At 45.0% G+C, this 14,743-nt stretch overlaps 1 protein-coding gene across 6 annotated transcripts in view; it reads left to right on the top strand.

Moving 5' to 3' along the window:
- Arhgef3 (Rho guanine nucleotide exchange factor (GEF) 3) overlaps positions 1-14,743 on the top strand; it is a 289,456-nt gene that overhangs the window by 168,488 nt on the left and 106,225 nt on the right. The gene's annotated exons all lie outside the window — the stretch shown is intronic.

Below are 14,743 nucleotides of genomic sequence, written 5' to 3' on the forward strand. Positions count from 1 at the left end.
GCTGGGGGATGAGGGTGGCCACCCCTGGTTCATGCGAGAAGATAATGGACGGGCTATAGAACCAGAAAACAACGAGGTCCATTGAATGCCTGTTTGCGTTCTATTCTTACTCAAGGCTGAGAAAGTATTTATTCTTTTCTACTGTGGTAGATTATTCCTCCGGTCCACATTGCAGCCTCGATCTTTCATAACCCTACCTTTTGTTGTTTTGAGACAGGATCTTAGTATAGAGCCCTGGCTGACCTGAAATTCTGTTCTGTAGACTGCTGACCTCACATTTGTGGGGATTCTCCCACCTCTGCCCCGCCCACTGCCTCGATTACAAGTGAGGGCTACTTCACTCAGCTGTTAGTGTTGGGGGCATTTATAAGTATCTCGTAAGAAGATGCCAGGAGCCTTGGTGAGCTGCCCTCGGGAACCTGGCACAGAGAGGTTTTCCTGGGCTTCTCGAGCTGACCATGCCTGGGTTCTGCCCATCTATACCCTCCCCTGCCTTGGTACCTTCTGGTAAACCATCACTTCCTGATGCCAGTCACATCAACCAGGGCTATTCTTCTCTGCCTTCTTGCTCCAGATCTGGTTCCGTCTTCTGGTCTTGTTTTCCAGGGTCACCTGCTTGACTGTGGCCTAAGAAGCGTGATGCTCCCTGAAGCTGCTTCCTGCCTGTCTCTCCTCCTTGACTATCTCCGACTCCTCACAAGTACAGGCAGTTGTCAGTCGTCTGTCTGTGGTAACCCTGACAGCTTGATAGTCACTAGCAGAGGTGGAGTATCTTGTCTGCTGAGTTGCAGGCGTCCGAATGTCCATGCCATGGCAGACATGATTGTTCATAGGTGTATAATCATTAAACTTGACACCTTTGCTATTCCTTTGGACTTAAGACAGTATCCCAGCTTCAATATGACAAACATACAGTGAGTGGCCCATGCAGTCTCTCAGCGTGAAATATATAGATTAAATGACACCAAACAGCAGCCACCCCTTCCCTTTTCCTTCTCCTTCTTTCTAAAAGCCAAGAAAAAATAGCTCTTTTTTTTTTTTCTTTTTTAGTGGTCCTTGTGGGAGACAGTAGCAGAACTCCTAACTCCCAGGACTTTAAACAGTAACCAGGCAGAGAGAAATGGTGACTCAATGGAATTGTTCAACAGGACACTGGAGTCCTTTGTATTTCATGCCTGGTTCAAGGAAATAGCATTGCTCAGACAACCTTGCATTATGAAGAGCACATTGGGAAACAGAGTGGAGTCTTATCTGAGCTCTGGAATGTCTGTAGATTTTTGTTGTTGTTAAGTTCCAGTTTTATTACAGTGGAATGTCAGTGCAATCTTGAGATGTTACCAACTAACAAACAAAAAACAAATAATCAAAAAAAAAAATCTGTCAAGATGAAACAGAGTTTGACTCATATTGGGAGAACTGTAAGGCAAAGGCAAGAAATAAGTGAGTGGCCATAGAAATTTCTGGAAGAAAGCTGGCAGTTCTTTTTTAGCTTTGGCAGAGGATCTATATGCTGGCATTGGAACATGGTAGAATGAAAAGACACGGGGAAGAGAGCAGGAAGGCTTGAGCCATGGATATAAAGAAGATATGTGCTCATGAATTACTGACGTAATAAATATTTATAAAAGACAGGGTTGGGCTGGTAAGATGGCTCAGTGGTTAAAGGAGCTTATCCGAAGGGCTGATGTCCCTTCAGCTTCATCCTTACATCTGCAACGTAAGAGGAGACATCCAGCCTCCCAGAGTTGACTTCTGATATCCATACGTTCTCTGTGGCACACACATGCTTTCACACACAAACACACATGCATACATATACACATACACACATACATACACACATGCACACATATACCCACACATGCATATGCACACATAGACACATACAGACACATACACATGGATATACATGCATACACACACATATTTTAAATGAAGGGGCTGAAGAGATGGCTTAGTGGTTAAGAGAGCATCCTGCTCTTGCAGAGGACCTACGTTCCGTTCCAAGCACCCCTGTCAGGTAGCTCACAATCATCTGGAACTACAGTTCTGGGAGATCCAACATTTTCTTCTGGCTCTGAGAGAACCTGCAATCACGTGCATCCCCTTCCCCCACCCCACCCCATCCAACCCCACATGCACATAATTTTTAAAAATAGATCTAAAAATAGAATATAAAAAGAAACAGTCAGGGTCAACTTATCAGCAATAAAAAGGCTGATTCTGGTTCTTTTGGAATGTTGGCCTAAGAGTCTGTCGGCTCTGTGTTGGCCTTTGAAGTCGCTGGGATAGAGAGTTAAGGACAGAAGCAGGGTTTCTAGAATCATAGCTATCCTTGTAGGCATTTGGCCTAGGTAATTTTCTCCCTCTTTATTCTCTGAATCTTGTGTATTTTATGTGATTTGATGCTTTCCAGAGGTGCCACCTCCCTGGATTAGCAGCTTACAGACTTCAGCAATCTAGCTCCTTGTTGGGCATCTCAGAGACAGAGGGTCAGGTTCCCATCCCTGTCTTCCTGGTTAGCATCGGGGTAATTGCTGCACTGTAGCCCATCTGCACCATTCAGAGTAAATCTGAGTGAATGGCACCAACCCAGTCAGGGAGAAAGCCCTTTGGAAGCCGCGCTGTGGAATCCAACAGGGGCAGTTATCTTTTGAGGACTGCGTAGTTTTAGCAATTGAATTTCCTTTTATTTTAGAGTCAAGAGAACATGTTCTCTCCCCCTCCCTGTCCCTCTTCCTCTCCCCAACCTGAGATAAGAGCTCACTGTGTAGTCCCACCGTACCTGGATTGTCACTTGTTTTTCTAGGGTGACCTGTTTACCCTCTGTAATGTGAATGTCACAGACCTGGGAATGTTGTGCTATGATATTACAATTCTGTCCCCTCAAGGTCTAAAATTGACTTCCACTGAGTACCTGTTTCTGGCTCAGGGAAGGAGTCTTCTGGAGGCTTCCATGGGAAGGAAATGGCCCGAGATACTTTGGCACCACAATCCACACATAGCATGTATGTGCTTCCCAAACACCCAATAAAAGGAACAAGGAAAATTAAGATTTAGATAACTTGGTTATGTTTTTTGAGGGTGGAACCTGTTAAATCTCTTCTATACAGTCACCCAATTTATTTCCCTGTGGCCTCTTGGTGTGCTACCTGCATCAAATTTTCTTTCGACAGTGTCATGTTGTTTCTGCACTGGTATCCCTGGTTAGATACTGATGGACGGCACAGAATGGAAGTCATACATCTTATTATGCACACAAGTTTCTGTCTTTGGATAAACTTCAGTACTTGATAACCTGCCATCCTGGGAGGTCTCATTTTCTTAAACACAACCTTCCCCCAAACTCCTGAACTCCAAGTCAAATTCCAGACTCGGGCACTCAGGCTGTTCTTAGTCCTGGCTGTTGCTCTTCTCTGAGTGTGATACCTGATTTATGTACCTCGGGGGCCCCAGGAAACCTCTTTAGGAAGCAGTAATTCAACGAAGGCAGGGCAAAGGCTGGCTGGGCTATAAAGTGCACGTGTCAGATCAGGGTTGATTCAGCAGGCAGCTCAGCCCATAGCTGGGAAGATTAGCAGCTGCATTTTTCACATTTTCTTCTCCAAGCTGAGCAGTAAGAAGGATGAGATGTAAGAATGATGGAGAGATGGCTCAGTGGTTAAGAGCGGCTGTTCTTTCGGAGGACCTGCCTGGGTTCAATTCCCAGCACCTACATGGCAGCTTCTAACTGTCTGTAACTCCAGTTCCAGGGGATCCACACCAGCAGGCATGCACGTAGTACATGTATCTGTGCATTCAGGCAAAATACCCATATAAAATGATACAAATAAATCATTTTTAATAAAAGGGATGATATCCTATACTAATGGATCTTAAAGCTCATGAAGCAACTCGGAACAATCCCATTCAGGTTTATAACCATTATCAAATGGAAGGAAAACCGAGGAGCCATGGTGCTGATTCACAGAAGAGAAAGAGCACTGGTATGGAGCTGTCTGGTGGTGCATTTGAGAAGTGTGGGGCCAGACAATTGCAGCTGTGCATCCTGGGAACCCGTACAGTGACAGAGTTAAGTCCCAGGGTGGTGAGTTGGCAGGTTCTTTTTTATATGGACCCCAAGAAGTTGCCTGAGGAAGAATCTGGGGAAACAGGTACTCAAAGTCTGCTCCCCTTGAGCTAAGTCAGCCAACAGAGCAAAGCTGCAAGGCTTAGGTAGGTCAGGGACCTTGGAGACCCTCAGCACAGAGGATAGCCCTTGTTTCTGCAGAAGAAACCCATGTCCCCAATCTTTGCTCCCAGGTGTGGGACTTCCCTGCTGGAAGGCTGGGCCTGAGATATGTTAGGGTGAAACCTAAATGCGTCATGTTGGGAAGATTCAGGCCTTCTGCCATGACTGCTCTTCAGGAGGAGACAAGGTAGCAGGGCCCAGGTACCAAATCCACAAGGCTGGTTACTGCTGGTGATACTGAAGGTCTCTGTTTGACCAGAAGAAATGTGACCTCATTTGCCTCACATTGACCCTGAAAAACAAGACAAAACTTCAGGGGCAGAAGAGATGGCTCAACAGCTAAGAGCACTGGCTACTCTTCAGAGGACCGAGGTTCAGTTCCCAGCTGAACCCACATGGCAGCTCACGATCATCTGTAACTCCAGCTCCAGGGGATCTGACCCATTCTTTTAGGCACTGGGCATGTGAATGGTACACATATATACACACAGGCAGAACACTCATATACATAAAGTAAAACATAATTCTTAAAAACAAAACAACTTCATAGATAAATAGTGGACACTGTAACATTAGTGTGTAAAAGAAAAAAAAAATCTCCAGTGACTTGTGACAACCTCATCTCTTGGGATGGGCTTTGGCTAATTTAGTTTTCTTCCTTTTGCGTCTCTGTAACTCCTGATTTTTCTACCAAAATTATATAATGCTTATAAAGTTTGTTTTTTAATAATAATAGTAATAATAATAATAACATGAAGAGCCAGGTGGTGGTGGCGCACGCCTTTAATCCCAGCACTTAGGAGGCAGAGGCAGGAGGCTCTCTGAGTTCAAGGCCAGCCTGGTCTACAGAGTGAGTTCCAGGACAGCCAGGGCCACACAGAGAAACCCTATCTTGGGGGGAATAAAAGGAAAGAGAAGAGAGGACTAAACGTTAGTGGTTCTCAACTTTCCTAATGCTGTGACCCTTTAATGCAGTTCCTCATGTTCTGGTGATCCCTAACCATAAAATTATTTTGTCTATACCACATAACTGTAATTTTGCTACTGCTATGAATTGTAGTATACATATCTGATATACAGGATATCTTATATTTGACCCCTAGGTTGAAAACCACTGGGCTAACTAACACAAGGGAACCCTAGTAGGAGGGGCTAGAGACTGTTCAGGAGAGGACAGAAAGACAGAGCAGAGTGACTGTCAGGGCAGAATCTGAGATCCTGGGGTAGGACTGTGGTGAGAGGACTAAGCAGAGCTGAGAGTAGTAGGAGGAGATGGAGCACCTGCAGGCAGAGAGAAGGCAGGGACCTGGAGGACCCATAAGCACCTTGGCTGGCACGTGGTCCTTAGGTGGAATCGGAGGGAACATCCCCACCAGAAGGTGTAGAGAAGAGAAGAGATGATACAAAATGAGTTTCACCCCACCCAAGTTCTCAAAAGCAGCAGCATCGTAAACAAGTTCCTTGGCCTCTTTGTGCCTCAGTTTCCCTGATTTTAAATTGAAACTTGCCTTAAGTTCCAAATAAAAAAAACTTTATCTTTTCTTAATTGGTGAGCAACCCTTTCACTAAATAGGGATTACCAATATTGTTCCAAATTCCAGGAGTTAGAGTTCCTTTTCTCTGTGTGTGGTGGTTGATGGCTTGGGAAACCATCAATTAGAAGCCAGAATCAAGCATGGGGGCATATGCCTGTAGTCTAGCATTCAGACTGAGGCAGGAGGATTGGACATTTGAGGGCATCCTGGGCTACAGAGTGAGATCCTACATCCACAAGACAAAACAAAAGACAGAGAAGGGTTAAAGGCATTTCTGATTGTATGGCAGTGCCTTAGGGATGGGGAAGGAAGGTGGATTCAAACCCAGGAAATGGACAAAGTGTGTTCACTTGGACATTGAGCCAGAATAGCTAAGATGAACAACCCTGAGACAGGCTTGTCTAAAGACCCTTCCGTGACCCAGCAGAGTGAAAGGCCACTTTTCAGGGAGCGTCAAGGAAGATGAATGCAGAGGTAGTATTTTTAGAATACATTGTCTTCCAAATTCTAGAAACAGTTAACCTAGATTTAAAAGAAAAAAATGTTTTCAGAGACATTCTTCCAGCTCTGCGCTGCTGGAGGGTTTCAATCTAAAAATAGAAAGAGTGTTTTCTTTGTCTGATAATTAAATTTCTTGTTGTTTCACCCAGAGGTGAAGAAGGACCGTCTATTTTGGGCCACTAGAATTGACATGGCGTCATCTCTGAGGTGCTTGCAAGGGCATTGTGGGAGGCATGTGTGATTCTAGATTCTAGACTAAGAGCTGAGACTAAGGTACAAAAACAATACCCCTGCCCCCCGCCGTGCACGTGTGTGTGTGTGTGTGTGTGTGTGTGTGTGTGCTATATGTATGTGTTCAGTTTTGCATGTGTGTGTCCACATGCCCAGGCCAGAGGTGAATGTTGAATGTTATCTTCAGTTGTTCTCCTTTGCCTAATTGTTTGAGACAGGTTCTCTCATTAAACCTGGAGGTCACCAATTGTATGGGCTGGCTGGCCACCAAGCTCCAGAGACCCTCTTGTCTCTATTCCTACTCCATCCCCACAGTGGGAGCATTATAAGTACCCACTGCCTATCCAGATTTTACATGGGTGAGGGGAATCTGAACCCAGGTTCTCGTGGCTTGCTTAGCGGATGCTTTGCCAACTGAACCATTTCTCTGACACCCATATTGAGCTTTTACTGTGGAGAAGCACTCACTGTCCCCATTTTACAGATGAAAAGGGCAAGACCATCAGACGTGTGGACAGTTGATCCAATTGTTGACTCTACAATCCACAGATGATCACTGAGTCAGATTAGGTACAAATTTGCTATAGAAAACTTCATGGAACATGCAATAATTTTAGTTTAAATAAGCCAATATTGTCACCAGTTCATATAGACTAATGAAGAATTATGTAAGTTCCTGCCTTCTTCCTTCTCCCCAATCTGATTCTGTAGGTTCAGGGCACTGAGGTGTTATTTTTATCTACAGGAACATGAAGAATAAAGTTGCTTCATAAAAGGTTGGCTTTCATATCAGCCGGAGGCGAAGGACGCTTGATTCAGTGTAATTAAGATAAAAATAAAACCCTCCGAGTGGTTTTACTAAAGAAAGAACTGGAGGCCTGCTGATAATAATTAGTATTGAGTTCAGCTTTCAGAAAAGCCATAGGTACCTCAAGGGTGCTGGGAGGGCTGGATGGTAATTGCTCAGTTCTGGGCTCCTAGGTCGCCCATTCCAGGGCTGCCCTGAATGGCTTGCCTTAGAGGAAAAAAATCATACGCTACCTATGGTCAAGCTCTGCCGTGTTTTCATGGCAGAGAGAGGTGTTATTACTGTTATTATAGTTCCGGGCCCTTTGTGTATATCTTATCTTACCATTTAGTCTTTAAAAAGCTATCTTCAGAAGACATTCAAGTCACCGCACAGCTGGGGAAACTGAGGGCCCAAGGAATGAAATGAATTGCCCAAGACCAGAGCTCGCGTTAGCACAACTTAAAATGGATCCTCCAAACATTTCCCTTTTGTTTATTCTAGGAATCGTTGGGCCTACACAGCAGAGAGTAGTATAATAGAGTCGCACATGCGGGCCACCTGCCCTGATGAACTGTGTCATAGCTGACTGTTTTTCTCCACTCAGTTCCATAGCCACACACTTGATTGTTTTCTCTGTCTTAAAGGAAGTTCTAGATGCCCTATCGTTCATTCCACAAATAACCCCCAGGTACTCAAATGCGATACAGACACGTTTTTCTTGGAAGCTTCTTCCAAAGAAGGCCGTCACTTGCAGGTTTTTACCAGAGGGGTCCTCCCACCAGCAGGAGTCTGGGTTGCCCTTTGCGCATGCCTGTGGGTCCTATGGTGGTGTGTGTCACTGTGTGGGGCTCTCTGGTACCTCTCAAGGTCCTCCAAGGCAGGTTCTGTGCCATCCCTCCCTCGCAGTGTGCAGCCCTGTGATTATAAGTGGGGGACAAACGGACCCCAGGGACTTCGCAGCTTCTTAAACATTGAGAGTTTCTTGCTTTCAAGGACTAAGTAAAAGACAAGTAAGTCGGGGCTGGAGAGATGGCTTAGCAGTTAAGAGCACTGTCTGATGTTCCAAAGGTCCTGAGTTCAAATCCCAGCAACCACATGGTGGCTCACAACCATCTGTAATGAGATCTGATGCCCTCTTCTGGTGTGTCTGAAGACAGCTTCAGTGTGCTTATTTATAATAATAAATAAAATCTTTAAAAAAAAAAAAAAAAAAGACAAGTAAGTCTCTCGGGGACCAGGTCAGGAAGGCAAGGCTCCTTTCCAGCCTCAGGATGCTGCCTTTTTCCTGGAGAGCACAGGAGGTCACTGTGTGTTGCAAAAATAAGCTGACGGTATAAAATGAGGCTGGACTCAGGTAGCGGTTTGCACATTTGAGAGTTCGAATCAAGCCGCAGTTCTGGTAGGATCTGGCTGCTTCTGGGGCAAAAGAAACTGTCTTCATGGAGTAAATTCTGGGAAGCGAGGAAATTACTCTTCTCCCGAGTCAGATTCTCCTGATTCAGGCCAGTGGGGAGCTTCAGTAGGTTAGAGAACATGCCACCCCTGCCTAGCATGACCCCACAAGTTGTCCTCTGACCGCCACAGGTGAATTTTCTGTCTGTGGCATTGAACTTCTGGAGACAGTTAGCTCTATGGTAGAGTGTGTACCAAGCAGACACAAGGCCCTGGCAGTACTGAGTCTGAGATTCTGATCCTTAGCACCTTGGAAAGGAGTCTTCATGAGTGTGCAGGGGACTTGGGTGTACCACCAGAAAGCCCGGGTTATAGCCTGCTCCCCACCTGCTGCTCCATTTCTGGTTTACTGTATGACGTTCAGTGGGTCTGAGCCACAAGTTTGTTTACCTGTCCATTCAGTAACTTCTGAGTACCTATTACCTGCTGGGTATTAGGCATTAGTGAGGTGGTGCCCATGTAAGTAATGCATAAATCAATTTTGTGATACTTATCCGGTATTCTCCTTGTTGAAATGAAGGCTTTGGAGGGAGGGAACCTCAGGGAGCCACCTGCCATTGTGAGTGATTCTTGGCTTTTAGAGCTTTGACAGGGAAGAGAAGGGGCAAGGTACAAGGCCCTGAAACACTATGACGGTTCAAGCCAAGACTGGAGATTGCATGGGGAAGAGACTGAGAAGTTTGTACAGGAGCAAGCCTTACTGCACGCCTCCAGCAGATAACTCCCTGTCATATAGGAATCAGTTCAAAAGCAGCCGTAGCGTGTGCACTCGCACCTGTGTTCTAAGTGCACTGATACACAGATACAGACAGATACAGACAGATACAGACAGATACAGACAGATACAGACAGACAGACAGACAGACAGACAGACAGACACACACACACACACACACACACACACACACACACACACACGTCCATCGGGGCTGCACCCTGAATAAACAACGCAGCTTCTCCCATCATTTTCATCTGCTCGAATGATTAACCCTTTCAGCCCCACTTCCAGCATCTACACAGACCATATCTGGTGTTTTAATTCGATCCGTTTCCTCCACCCTGTTTTATTGACTTCCTTCCAATTGTTTCTATATTGTGCTGTTCATTAGAGGTATGGAGTTGAGGTGTTTTTTTTTTTTAAAGATTTATTTATTTTGTTTTGGGTTTTTGTTTTTTGTTTTGTTTTTTTTTTTTTTTTTTTTTGGTTTTTTCGAGACAGGGTTTCTCTGTATAGCCCTGGCTGTCCTGGAACTCACTCTGTAGACCAGGCTGGCCTCGAACTCAGAAATCTGCCTGCCTCTGCCTCCCGAGTGCTGGGATTAAAGGCGTGTGCCACCACGCCCGGCTAGATTTATTTATTTTATGTATATGAGTACACACTGTAGTTGTACAGATGGTTGTGAGCCTTCATGTGATTGTTGGGAATTGAACTTAGGACCTCTGCTTGCTCTGGCCAACCCCACTTGCTCCGGCCCAAAGATTTATTTATTATTATAAGTTCACTGTAGCTGTCTTCAAATGCACCAGAAGAGGGTATCAGATCTCATTATGGGTGGTTGTGAGCCACCATGTGGTTGCTGGGATTTGAACTCAGTACCTTTGAAAGAGCAGTCGGTGCTCTTACCCACTGAACCATCTCACCAGCCCCCTGGAGTTGAGTTTAAAAAAAAAAATAAAATAAAAATTAAATGAGAAACACAGACAAAGCTCCCAGGTTTGTAACCAAAAAGGAATGGTTAGGGACCCACGTGGGGGATCCCAGGGTTGTTGCCTAGATTATGTGTTGTCCTGGTAGCTGTTAAATATTATTACATATTGGATGGATTATGGTTCCTGGAAAGGCGGGGGTTCTCTCTTCGGTAGTGCAAGTGTCAGACCTGAGACCACTGGGGTTAACAGAGAGCCTCAGAGCCATGGAGAGAAAGCAATGGTGTTTTTATTCAGCTCCACAGTGGAGGTGTGGGGCAGCCACCACACAGAAAGCATCTTTCCAGGTACTGGGAAGCAGCTGATGATGCCCAAGATAGTCTTTGTCATGAGTTAACTTCAGTACTGTGTGATTCCTCTTGATGTCTTCACTGATACCACTGAGTCAATCAACAAACCTACTCTTGTAAGGAACTGCCCTTTGATGTTCCAGGCCATGAGGGGCCATGAAAAGGGACATGTTCTGTGGTAGCTGTTCAAGAAGGCTGAAGGAAGGCTTAGCCCTGACGGCTGGTAAATGAACTAGGAAGTCAGGAAGAGCTCCCAGGAAGTTCATCTGATAATGAAGTAACATTTTATATTAAAATGTATGTTCTTTCTCATGGTGAACAACAACAATAGAAAGGGGGGCGGGGTGGGGGAAGAGAGCAAAACAAAGAAATGCAAGCTACAGCTCTGTTCATCTGTAGTGGTGTCTTCTGTGGTGATGTTTGACACAGGGCTCACCTCAGGAATCGGCTCTGGTGTGATCAGAGTTCTGCTTTTTGTTGCTGAAAAATCCAAGCGTGTGCACTCTCCTGATTCAGCTGGAGAAGCAGAGGGCAGTGTGATCCATTTGTCTTCTATGACAGTGTAACTACAAACTTAGTTTCAATCTAGCACACTTGTGTCATGATGCAGCTTCGATGGATGAGGGCCTGACATGGCTTGACTGCGTTCTTCACCTCAGGGTCTCACAAGGTGGGACTGAAGTTACTGTGTAGGATTGTGAGCTCATCCAAGGTTCGGCTGGGTAAAGACTGTTTCCAAACAGTTCCTTATGACTGTAAGGTGTTAGCTTCTTCTTGGTTGTCAGCTAGAGACCGCCTTCAGCTCCTTTCCTTGTGGACTGCTGCACCAGACTCTTGTAATTTTTTTTTAAGATTTATTTATTTTATCTATATGAATATATTTAGCTGTCTTCAGACACACCAGAAGAGGGCATTGGATCCCATTAAAGATGGTTGTGAGCCACCATGTGGTTGCTAGGAATTGAACTCAGGACCTCTGGAAGAGCAGGCAGTGCCCTTAACCACTGAGCCATCTCTCCAGCCCCCAACCTCTTATATTTTTAATGCCAATGAAGGAGAAAGTTCTCTCAGAGTATGCATCACCCACCTTATCTGAGCTAATCAAATGTGTCCTACCTTACACATCCTATCACCCATCTATAATCTATATGACTAGAAGTAAAATGGTTGTAGCATATATTCAAAGATGGGTTCAGTCAAGAACAGGGACACTTTCAGAGACTGGCTGCCACATGGGAGGTGAGTGGTGTGCTAGAGAAGATGGAACAGGTAGAAAGGTAAAGGGAACATGGCCTGTAGGACCCCAAGACTTGCCACAACCCCAACCTCTGTTTTCCTCTTAAACTGTGTAATCCTGACAAATTCATGCAGATACCCTCAGCCAACAAACAGCCAATCTACAGGCCTGTTGTTTCTAGGCGTTCTCTGAGGTCAAGGCAAAGAAAGCCCTTTGCGTTCTAAATGTGGGCTGCAGCCCCGGTGGTCCCAGCAGTTCTGTTGCACTCCCGTGCCTGGCCCGTCCTTCCTTCATTCCTTTTATTTATTCTTAAATAGTCTGAAATTAAGAGACAGGCAAGATCCCACTAGTGGACTCCAGCCCCAGTGTCAAGCATGCTGTTGGTGAATTTAATGATTATCGGTTTGAGAAGGAGCTTAACAGTGCTTAGAAAAGCTAACCCTGTGAGGTGTGGAATAGCTCTGGGTCCGTGGAGCAGTTCTGAGTCTGAGTGCCAGGTCAGTGCTGACCAGGGATTCCAAAGGGAGTGGATCACTCCTGAACAGCAACTGGAGTTCTACAGAGCAGACAATGGTTTGCATTCTGATAAAGAGCCATGGTCCCAGCAGTTCTGTTGCACTCCCGTGCCTGGCCCGTCCTTCCTTCATTCCTTTTATTTATTCTTAAATAGTCTGAAATTAAGAGACAGGCAAGATCCCACTAGTGGACTCCAGCCCCAGTGTCAAGCATGCTGTTGGTGAATTTAATGATTATCGGTTTGAGAAGGAGCTTAACAGTGCTTAGAAAAGCTAACCCTGTGAGGTGTGGAATAGCTCTGGGTCCGTGGAGCAGTTCTGAGTCTGAGTGCCAGGTCAGTGCTGACCAGGGATTCCAAAGGGAGTGGATCACTCCTGAACAGCAACTGGAGTTCTACAGAGCAGACAATGGTTTGCATTCTGATAAAGAGCCATCCTCAGCCAGAGAGTCATTGTCAGGTACTAAATGCCACCATGTTCCTTTGCTGACAGAATCTCAAACAGTGACCTGGAAAGGCAGATATGACTATTCAGTATGTCAGCATGAGGCTGGGACTCGGGGATGTTTAACAAGTGCAAAGTCCACGAAGCTGAGCCTGGATTCTGTGGACTCTGTGTCCTATTAACTTGACGTTGTACCAGAAGCCATGGAACTGAAGCGAATCCCTCTTTCAAGTTGCCATGTATGCGTTATTTTGCTGAAACCAGCGGCTGTTTGCTAGAGACTAAGAGGGACAGAGTTCGAAGAAGAGCTTACTCTTCTGTATCTTTGCTTTCCAAGGAAAGAGTAAAAACATGTAAAAGCTGAGTGACCTGGAACTTCCACCTTGTGAAATACAATATGTTAACCAAGTATAGAAATTCATAGCCACAGTGTTAAATACAAAATACATATCCATACTAGGAAATATGAAATGTATATCTATACTGTGAGATGTAAAATACATGTCCACACTGTTAAATAGATATACACACACACACACACACACACACACACACACACACACAGAGAGAGAGAGAGAGAGAGAGAGAGAGTTAAAGAAGGAGAGGGAAGGAGGGAGGGAGGGAGAAAGGCAAATCTAATTCTGAAAGGGGAGTAAACCAGACACCATGGTACATGCCTGCAATCCCAACATTCAAGAGGCTGAGGGAGGAGGATAGAGAGTGAAAGGCCTGCTTGTCTACATAGTAAAAAAGCCAGAACCACACAAATAAATAAGGCATGCACCAGCATGGGAGAAAATAATTGCTGAGATCTATGGATTAACTTTAAAAAGTTACAGAATTTGAGTATGATGCCATTGGAGGGCTAAGCTAAGAGGACAATGACATCCAGATATCTCTGTTTTTAGAACACAAATGCACAGAGCTCTCTGAGATAAACAGCCTAGTTCTCTATAGTAATTCCCCTCAGGTCGGGGCACTGGTGCAATGGCAGGCCGGGAAGGGTATCTGTCATTCTTTAAGTTTGCCGGTTTTACAAGGGGGAAGTCTTTATGTATTACCTGTGCCATTAGGAACTTGTTGGTGCTGCTGTTGTTTTTGTAACTATGGAACACTACCTGGTATACCTCGTGTTCAACTACAGCCACAAGTTGTAGTTATTTATAAGTCAACTCTGCAATAAGGAAAAAGGATACACTAAAAATACCATGTCAACAAAAGGACTTTTCCTCCAGAGACTTCTAAATCAGTAGGACTTTGATGTCTGGCTATTGTGTAAACAGGGCACTTGCCAGACTGTACTGTGCTCACTCTAGAGAGAATTTCCCTACTGACCCATGGGGGTGAAGGTGAGTGTGCAGGTCTCTCATGCTCCCAGATGGTCAGCTGTCCCCTTTCACCTTGTGTTAGGTAATCTTCCAGGACGTGCGTGCGTGTGTGCGTGCATGTGTGTGTGTGTGTGTGTGCATGTTGGTGTGTATGTTGCTGTATGTGTTTTACTGTATGTGTGTGCACATGTTGGTATGTGTATGTATGTGTGCATGTATGTGTGCATGTTTGTGTGTGTATATATTTCTGTTATTACCTTTTGTGTTTGTGTGTGTGTGTATATGTGTGTGTGTGTGTGTGTGTGTGTGTGTGTGTATGTTTGTTTTGCTTGGTCCATTTTTTAAATGAACACTTGGCTGTAATTTGTGGAGGTGCCCATTCAGATTAATCCAGTGGCTGAAATATAAAAAGCATGGGGTCAGAGTGATGATGTAGCTACTGTAAAACGTACAGAATCACACCCAAGAATTTCTGTAATTAA

This window comes from Mus musculus, chromosome 14 (assembly GCF_000001635.26).
Source record: "Mus musculus strain C57BL/6J chromosome 14, GRCm38.p6 C57BL/6J".
Classification (NCBI taxonomy): domain Eukaryota; kingdom Metazoa; phylum Chordata; class Mammalia; order Rodentia; family Muridae; genus Mus; species Mus musculus.